Genomic DNA, 10,307 nt, shown 5'->3' on the forward strand with positions numbered 1-10,307 from the left:
GAATGATAAAACTAACAACCATCAAACCAATAGTTGTTATGAATAATTATTGTCATTATAATGTTAACATTTGAATCAGCGTTGAAGAAGGTATTTTGGATGTTAAAAACTATCCATTTTATACTATTTTTTGACAAATCTTCAAATCTTGTGTCCTTTCGAATTAACAAAAATCGTTCTCGTGCAGCTGCGGGAATGTGTTTTTATTTATCCGTCTGACATGATTTAAGCAGCTATTAAAAAGATTCGTGTCATAAATATGTAGTTCGCATCACAAGGAAAAATGGCCGACCGAAGAGCTAAGAGTGACGGAAGACAGAACACTGCCCAATCGTGACTTGAGCACATAAATTTATTTCGGCTCCGTGCTCTACCGGATTCCCAAGACATTTCGCGAGATGCTTTGCGACTCTTCTGTTTATGAATAATGCAACAGAACGAAGCCCGATGTTTAATTGAAAGTATAAATGACACAGGAAATGAGAATGTATTTTTAATTACGTCGGTCATTCCTTCGGGTGAGTTACTGTGATTTGGTAATTGAACGTGTTTTTCTGAAAGCTTTATGATTTACGAATGAGTTTGCTTTGACAATCATCAAGTTTGATTGGTTATAAATATTTTTTCTTCACATACTGGTCTGACTAAAGCAATTGAGTTATTACTTAATTGTTACAAGACATTTTCAAACTGAACAAATTACATTTTAATATGTATTTTTTCATAGAATTTCAAAGATAGGATAACTAATTGTCCCCATTGTAAACCTTATACGTTTTTATAACTATCCATACAGAATTTACAGATAAATCATTTGAATTATTGCTTGAGTTATTTGTTACTACATTTTTATGTTTGGGTATTTCCTTTAGTTAACGTAACGAGTATTTCCTTTAGTTAACCCATTTTACGTCCATAGCAAATATTTATTATTGAAAGATCTTGTTCAGTTTCATAATGGAATTGAACTGAATAAATAAAAGTAAAAATAATAATAATAATATTTGGATGATTTTTATAGCGCCGTTTTTGTTCAAAAATCACCTCAAGGGAGCTGTACAAATATATAATACATTTCTACAATGATCTATATTATTACGCCCTTGAGGTGATTTCTCACGAAAACAGCGCTATATAAATTAGCTAAATATTATTATTACTAACTATATAAGGAGATATTATACAATACTTTCAGATTTTAATAATAACAATGGTTAGGAAAGTAAATTATAAGTTCTTTAAATAATAAATAAAAACGGAGTTCTAAGAATTAACCGCTGAAAATAATTAAATATTGAACAGAATTAATTTGACTTAATTCATTTTAAGAAATGCCAGTCTTCAGGGAATATTTGAAACCATCTCTGCTTAAATTAAAATGATTTTTTTGAGAAATAGTTATCCCTGGATCCGGATAAACACAAATAACAATAAATAAAACGAAAATATAGAGCTTTGTTTTTGTACCAAAAAAAACAAATAGAAATGATAACAAAACGATGTTTTGAAGTGGTTTTTAAACTTTATGAATGAGTAAATCTTATCCAAAAAGTTGTGAGATGCTAGGGGTAGTGGTAGGGTTAGGGGTAGGGGTAGAGGTAGAGGTATCAATAGGGGGACAAGCGCAGGTGACACATTATATTCCATCCTCGTCTTTAAAGATATGACATTTGATTTCCCCGACGAATCGTATTTAATCGTGATTGAAACAGCATTTCATTTGAAATTCAATCAGTTGAAGGAACCGACAATTATACCCGTCTTGATTTCGTACTTTCACAGGATTCCAGATTGCTACATCGAAAATTGAATATATTTGCACAAATTTCTGAGAATCGAATAAAACTGAATTGCATCGCAGCAGCGGTTTCAAATAATTATCTTTCATTCATTATTCATAAGGTAAACCGGGCCGCTAGGAACTCACCCAAACTTTTCTATTTGCTCTTAACAGATTTTAGCATTTATTATTTCAACGGAGAGGTTTCTCTGTACTTTTGAGATTATTTAGTTTGAATGATTTTAGATCTACGGGAATAAAAAGATTATTATTAAATTTTGTATTCACTCGAAAAACACCCAGGAGATAGAGAGAGCAATAATTTCTTACGTTATTTGAGAAGATAAAAAGGCGAACGGAGGGTTTCATGAATTCTTTGTTAGATAAAAACATCTCTATATACGTGTTTCGCGTCAATCTTGGTGAAATATTTTTGTTCTTATAAATTCTTTATAGTAATTGCGTTGGAAAAATCTTCCGAACGAGTGCTGAAAATATGTAAGTTGACCCATATTATATCTCGGGGTGTTTTTATGGAATGCGTCCTTGCCCACTTAACCCTCCGCAACGTTGCGTGACTTGAATGAAAAAAACCTTTGCTTTTTCCACTTTCCCGCCTTCTCCGTCGGCTGCTCTCATATTAAAATACAAATGTTGTCATTTAGCGGAATGTGCAGTCGTTTCGGGAACGTCTGCGTGTTAAGGTTTCGCTCAAGCCGGTAAGGTCGGGGGTGGGGGTCGGGGTGGCTTTGAGAGGGATGAAATAATGTGGGGCTATTGAGGGATATCAGCCAAACTTTACCACCAAATATTATTCTGATGGTCAGATGGAGCGCTCGTCGGTATTCAGTCATTTAAATAAATGTTCGCACGAATGGGAATTTATTAAGTCATTTGAATTTATCGAGGAAGTTAAAATACCTATAAAAGTTTATCGTTTTTAATCAAGATTCAATTGATATTAGTTTTGAGACTATATACATTTTAAAAATTATTGCTCTACTTAATCTACGAACAGCACATCATTACATTTATTTCATCGCCCCAATCCTCATTCGGGATTCCAAATTAATAAATTTGTAAATTAAGCTAGGAATATAAGCTAAATGGTTAACGCCATTGACCTGATAGAAAACATGGAAAAGATATTTGTACCGTGCATTGGCGAACAATCCAATTTTTTCGACCCAAGCAAATCTGTAGAAACTAAAGGTAAAAACTCTCCCTTTGTAACATTCACCTCTAGAGACTCACAGGGTTCGTGCTGGGACCCTACTTTATATTCTGTTCATCAATGATGAATCCGAAACTAGAATCCTATCGATTCCGTTTCCATTGCTTTACTGACGATCAGTAAATTATTTTATCTTAACATCAAAATAATATAAATCTTGTGATTATTAAACATAATTGAGACTCTTTCGTCGGACCATAATGAACTGTTTTTGAATCTTCCACCTAAAACTTCAAAAATTTCTGTTGGTAGCAATAAAAAAGTCCCTTTAAATAATATATTAATCTCCCTTTATGTCCCATAACATCCTATGAATCGTATGAAACTTCTAGGGTGTAGATTTTGACTCAGTCCCAGCTAAAACAGTAACCGCCGAGATCTTTCATCTGCGTTGAATCAAGTTTTCAAAAATAAAACAATAGCTCTGTTAACATCAATTTATTTTTTTATACCTATATCCGTCCAGGTTTCGTTACTACCGTTGCTTCTTCAGGGCCACAAACAAAAAAAAAACCAGAGAACTCCATTAAAAATTGTCTAAAGAAGCAAATCAAGCAGTCCACAATGGAGTGCTGGTACCTACCCTGATATATGAAAGTGAAGCCTGACTAGACTAAATGACTAAATGCTGTGGTTGAAATGTAAAACCATGTATGATCATGTGAGAAATGTGGAGATCCGCATGATGTAAGCGTAATGAGTAAGATTAAGAAAGGGACGCTTAGGTATTTGTGGGCATGTAGGGCAAATGAGCGAAGAAAGAAGTATAAGGAGGAACCAGGAAAGGGTCTAAAAAGGTTGAGAAGTTGCAGTAAGTGGCATGAAGAGCTAAGAAGTGACTAGAATAGACGAAAAGAGACTAGGAGAGATGAGGTGATTTTGCACAAGAGCAGCGCTGTATAAATCGTCCAAATATTATTATCATTATTAATAATAGTCATATGATTGACTCGCCGAACGTCACAGCGGTGCTGCCATGGTCTGTTATCTATGTGAGGATATTGTGTCAGCGCTTTATTAGCTCATGCTGGCACTGTTGGTGGACGCGGTGGACTCTCCCCCTGCAGCAGCTGGTCCAGTTTCTTCACCACCTAGGATTCTTGCTGCAGAGTCTTCATCTTCTATCTTCGTGTCACCTGTTCCTATACTTCATTTTACTTCTTAACTTCACTTTATTTTTGTAATATTTATATGTTTTGTAATACCTGCATCAACTGAAAAGTACCCCTGAAGTGATATCTCACAAAGGCGGCGCTATAAAAATTGTCTAATAAATTAATTAATTAATATATGATGAAAATGCGAAAGGTAGTGGAAGTCGGGGACGACCGAGGAAGACATGGCACGACCAAGTGAATCAGATACTTGAGTCGGGCCATGTCAAGAGTCAGAATAACATAAGAATATGTATGAGACGATGTATGAATGTGAATTAAGCAAGGAGCGTGTGTCAAGACCGAGTTGTTTTGCTGTCCGTCTTCTCTGCCTACCCCTGATGGTTAGTTAGTTAGTTATTGTTTTATTTTAAAATATAATGTCATATCACAAAGGATTTGCTGTATGTGAAATTAGCAAACTTATTTATTTGATTGTTCTGTTGAATTACCTACCTAATTGTGAAGTACCTACCTAATTAGTTATTAGACATTTGGAGCTATTATATTCTTAGTTATGGTAAGGATTGATCACTTTGGGTTGAATTTTGTGTTTCTCTGACAGCTAATTTTAAAGCGTCTTCACACTAGTCGGTAGTTAAATAATTTAAGTAATGGATAGAACTTTTTAAAGGTATAATTAATCTAACCACAGAAATAGATACACGAAACATATGAACTCAATCCACTAGCAGTATTGTAACCAATTTTGCATTTTTGTATCAATACAAAGGACTTAATAAAAAAAAATCAGAAATCATCAAAGAAAATGTTTGTAGTCCGTTAAAAGCGGGTTGATTCTACCTTTGAATATAAAATGTTTCTTATGAACTCTCTCGTCTGCCTAAGCAGCCAATCAAAAGTCAGAAAGGTTTTATATCTATATAAGGTTTAAGGTAAGAGTGTATCCTTTGGCTTCGGTAAATCATTAAGAACCCTTGAGTCTGAGAGATTGATTCCGAGAACGAAAAAGCTCGATGCATTATTAGTAACGGGCAAAATACTCTGGCGCTTTCATTTACTAATGGATGCTGGTTGATACTGTACTCCACTCCAAAAAGATGTATTCATATTTTAGGGATATTATGTGCTTGTAAGTAGGAAACACACAGTCGTCTAAGTTTCCGTTCTCCCATTTTTTTTAATAACACCATAGACAAATAATTATTTACTATGGTTCCCTAGGGATCAGACTTTTTTTCATTAATAAACTTTATATACCAAACGAATGTCTGTTTGACTAAGACAGAAGAACTGGGAAATGTTCATGAGCTCGCTGTTCCAGGGTGTTGACAGCCTCTGAAAAAACCAATAAGCAAACTTTCTTCTCTTCAGTTTACGGGAAATTTAGACTAACTAACTAACCATCTCGCCGTAGGCAGAGAGGGCGGACTGCCAAACAACTCGGTCTTGACACACCTCATTCACATTCATACATTGTTTCATACATACTGTTCTATTATTCTGACTCTTGACATGGCCCGACTCAAGTATCTGATTCACTTGGTCGTGCCATTTCTTCCTCGGGCGTCCCCGACTTCTGCTACCATTCACAAGTGCATCATATATTTTCCATTTTCGACGAATGTAATTCGATTTTCGGCGATTTCCAAATACACCATTTTCCAAAAGAAAATGCAACAATTCATACATATATTTTAACTTAAAATTCACTCCATATCCTTGTTTTTTATTTAATCTTTCATTCAAAATGTAACATAACGAGTGTCGTGTTTTACCGTTACTGCCGATTCGATTAAAACACGTGTCCAACTCGGTTGGATATGAAATATCGGCCGTGTGCTGTTCAACATGGTAATTGAAGTCACCTTGCGATACCACAGGGGAGAGATGAAAACCCTTCCGACCCTATCATTTATCTTTCATTTGCTTCATTAATTATGTAGAATATCATCCTACCCCTCGGAGCGGCGCAACGGTGTCGCCTGGCTTCATCTACACCACCCAGCCATCTCAACTCGGTTAACTCAGCTCGGTCATCTCCACCCGGTTAGCTCTAGCCAACACTAGTGATCCTATTCCAATCCTCTAAGTGCTGCCAGTCTGCTAGTTTCGTTTCTGGATATGTGGTCAAAAGCATACGAGATTCAAATGGATTCTTGTCTTACAAAATTTAAGTGGTAATTTCATTCGAATATAACGTATTCCGAATGTAATCAAAATGTGCCACGTAAGTCGTAACAGAGCAGAGTATTTTTTTCTATTGCGTTATTCATTCAACCCTAGTGAGAAAAAGAAGAGCCCACACTCAACAGTATCAGATAGCAATCCAAGAACAACGTAAGCGCTTATATGTGTATTATAAAGGCGAATATTTCTATAAATAAACCCAAATAAAGTAAATATCACAAAAATTTGATAATCTGAAATCCAACTATTCAGTTCGGAACGTTATTTCCATCCTGAGCTATTGAGTTTTTAAATATCAATTGAACTCTAAAAAATATGAGGTCCGAAGTTCTTATTTCATATTATCAAGAGTAATGGATTTATAAAAAACTATTTTGAAACCTTGCAACTATTAGCTATTAGAGTAATGGGCCTCAGCACGGGTAAAGCACCCAGTAAGGCTCACATTACCAAACCATATTTTATAAAAAAAATATTCTAATTTATCAATGAAAAATAAATGTTCGAATATAAATTTCGTAGTAAATTAAAGATTTGGTTTCCTTTTCGAGTTCACAAACCTTTGAAATTTCGGTTGGTGAAGTTAGAGTTTCCGTGTGTTCACGTTCTGTTCTTGAAAAACACTGAGATTTACACTCCGAATGACATTTCCGAATTGTGGAAAACAATTGTTGGCCCGGCCCGGGATGACGAGGGATGACAACTCCTGGATGGGATAATTAACTGCAGGCAACTCCAGAAGCTACCGGGATTACGACCACATTAAAGAGACGTGTCGAAAAATCCAACTAAACGAATTTTCACCTTTTCAATTTACGTTTCGTATACTTTGAGGATTGTCTTTTCTACCTGACTAATGTTTTTGAGATGGGTGGCTTTTTATCTTTGTCAACTTACAAAATGTGACGCGCACTATTTATGTACTTATCCCAAATTATTTTGTGACTTTTTATTAGATATTTTTATAAAAAATATTCTCTCAAAGAAACTCTATTCCACTAGTTCAGTAAAGTTTTTTTACAAACAATTTTTTTTTGTGTAATTTGTATTTACTACACGTAATAATTTCCCAACAGAACCTATTTATAAATAAATCCTTATTACAAAAAGAACAAACAGAAATTAGAGCCAGATTTAAAATTAATTTCTACAAAGTCATATCGACAAACTAGATAGTAGTAATAGTTTTGGAAACCTCATTTTAAAGCTTCTTGTAGTATCTACCTAAAATAAATATTTTTAATATTATGTTTAATTAGGACTATTATAAAGATATGGATGTTCCGTGGTATGATATCATTCTGACAATAATATATCCAACAAGTTCGGTAACAGTTTGAAAGCTAAGTATATTCTAAACTGTTGATTTTTAGTTATTTTATAGCTTTGTAAAATCTCCTTTTGGTGATATTTTACAAATATGAATGTGTGAAGAAAAAGAAGAAATAGCGAAAATGTGGGAAGAACATTGAGTGAATTTTTCCTGAAACTGAAATACGCACAGCGACCATTATGTATGGTAATGATATGTTCCCATGAATTCTCTGTAAAAACACACACGAGACGAGTCTGGGTACTTTTTTAAATTGGATCGATAGTTAATTTTATTTGTTGCTCGCATGAATCCACTAAATGTAGATGAAAGCTCCCGTTCCCGTATAATGTTAAACAGGGAGGGAGAATCGGGCAAGCGAGATAAATACATACAACTTGACACTTGCCCTGGGAACCTTAGCAGATGCTTCGCAACGGAAAACTTTTTACCAACACGTAATTTGTCATTATACTTCTTAAGAGGATTCTACAGCAGCGGCTCTCGAACTCCGATATTTCGACAGCTTGTTTTCCTAACTCCAGGGCTTAGAAATAGAAAATGTTTTTTCAAGGAGACGCAGGCGGCGCGTACTCGGGAGCTTTGTTTAGGAAACGTCTCAAGTTTGCTTATCTTACTCTTACAACGAATCGATAACGTTTATAGTATTACATTTACCCAGTTTTACATAATATAACATTACAGTGTTGCGTAATAAATATTATGTAAAGCCCGCGAAAACACAAGATGCGTCATTCCTTTTTTATATTGTTTCCGAAATTCTTAGAAGAATATAAATAAACAACATATTCTTATGTACTCACTTCTAGCTTGAACCCGCACTAAAATAGTGCCACCTTTTTAGCCTCGTGCTCGAAATAATGAAGAAATTAATGTAATTATTGACTTTATTATAAATATTAAACCTTGAAACGAGAATACATATTTTACAAGAACCCTAACAGACGCGTGATTTTACAGCAGTGCCAAAACAACGGATCAATTTTACAAAGTGCCGTACTACTGGAATACTTTGTCTCGCCACGTATTAACATTTTAGAGGCGGCCATTGTCATGAAAAATTAAAACAATGATTTATTTATCTTGTTTATTACAACAATAGATAAGTTTTTTTGTGATCATCAAAAAAAGTAACACTGCAACTGCAACAGATATAAATCATGTCCTAATTTTGGTATCACACACATAAAACTGTCATACAGGGCCTGGCGGCAAAACTCGAACTGTAGCGAGCCTTCAACTGCTAGTATTGATATAATAATTCGTAGAAGTACCTACCTTCCGTAATACAGATTTAAACACTCGTCTTCTCATAACACGAGCGTACAGGTGTCTAGTCCCATCACAGGGCGAGGACAAGGGGGCTGCATGAAGGGGTACGGGGAACGTGCAGGTAGAGGTAGAAAGAGGGTAGTGGTGATGGCGATGTAAAACAGAATATTTCAAGTGGAAACTACGGCACCTGCTGTGTCAGCAGGGGATGATTTAATATGAACGCTCCGTAGGCAGCTTTACTTTACTTCTCGTGGACGTTTTTAAATATGAGTTAACCTTCTGGGTACTAGTAACCGATTAATCGTAGTTCTCGTAAGTCAGAAATGCCAATGATAATCGTTGATTTTGTGATAGATGCGAACTGCCAATCACTATTGTAGTCTGACCTATTGATATTAATGAGTTCAAACAAATTCATTTTTAATATATTTTCCACCTTTTTCCAAATCTTTTTTTTAAGTGTAGGAATATATTTTCTTTGATCAGAAATACAAAAAGGAAAACAGTTCCACGAACCTTGAATAAAATTTATTTGTCGCTTAATTTGCTTGATAAACATTCTTTAGTTTCACCCAGATCAATTTAAATTTTAAAAACTTAGATGAAACTTCTTCACCGTCAGAATGTTTTTCATACTGTCACTCATTTGAAGGGTTTTAAAAATAAATTTCTTTTTATAGAACTTTTAAAAAATTGATTCCTATATATTCAAATATTAAATAAAAAGCTGGATACAAAACATAGGGAGATCAGAAATAGATAATATACTGACAACAAATACAGACTGAAAACGAAACCACTCAACTGAACAAAAAAATACCTTGTAATATATTTATAATTATTTCCGAAAAAACACTATGCAATGTATTTAAAATGACTTTATATTATCCATACTATTAATTTTTAATCATATGTAAATGAAATTTTTAGTACGGGAGATCACAGTTAGGATATCATATATATTTATCTGTTACAAAAAAAGATAACAAAACAATTATTAATATATTTTATCTACAGACTAGTTGAATCGTTTTAATAAATATCTACAAACACCATAATACTTTCTAATAGTTCCTCCAGTCGGACATACAGTTCCCACTGAGAATTCAACAACAAAAAAATATACATTGGACGGAGATAAAATTAAAAAAAATATAAATAAAATCTATTCTACACCAGCCAAAAAACTCGACATCTTTAGGGTTAAGGGCCCATTGCCAAAGAACCCGCTTGCTAGAGTCCCGGCGGTCGAGTAGACCATATTAAAATGCTTCATTCATTAAACAAGAAATTTGATATTTATAGGACCCATGTACTTCGGGCTACATGCGAGTATGTAAGTTGTTTGGAATAACGGTAGCCCTGAGACGTAGGGGACTT

Source organism: Hesperophylax consimilis, chromosome 1 (assembly GCF_061612785.1).
Source record: "Hesperophylax consimilis isolate HC1 chromosome 1, BYU_Hcon_1.0, whole genome shotgun sequence".
Classification (NCBI taxonomy): Eukaryota; Metazoa; Arthropoda; class Insecta; order Trichoptera; family Limnephilidae; genus Hesperophylax; species Hesperophylax consimilis.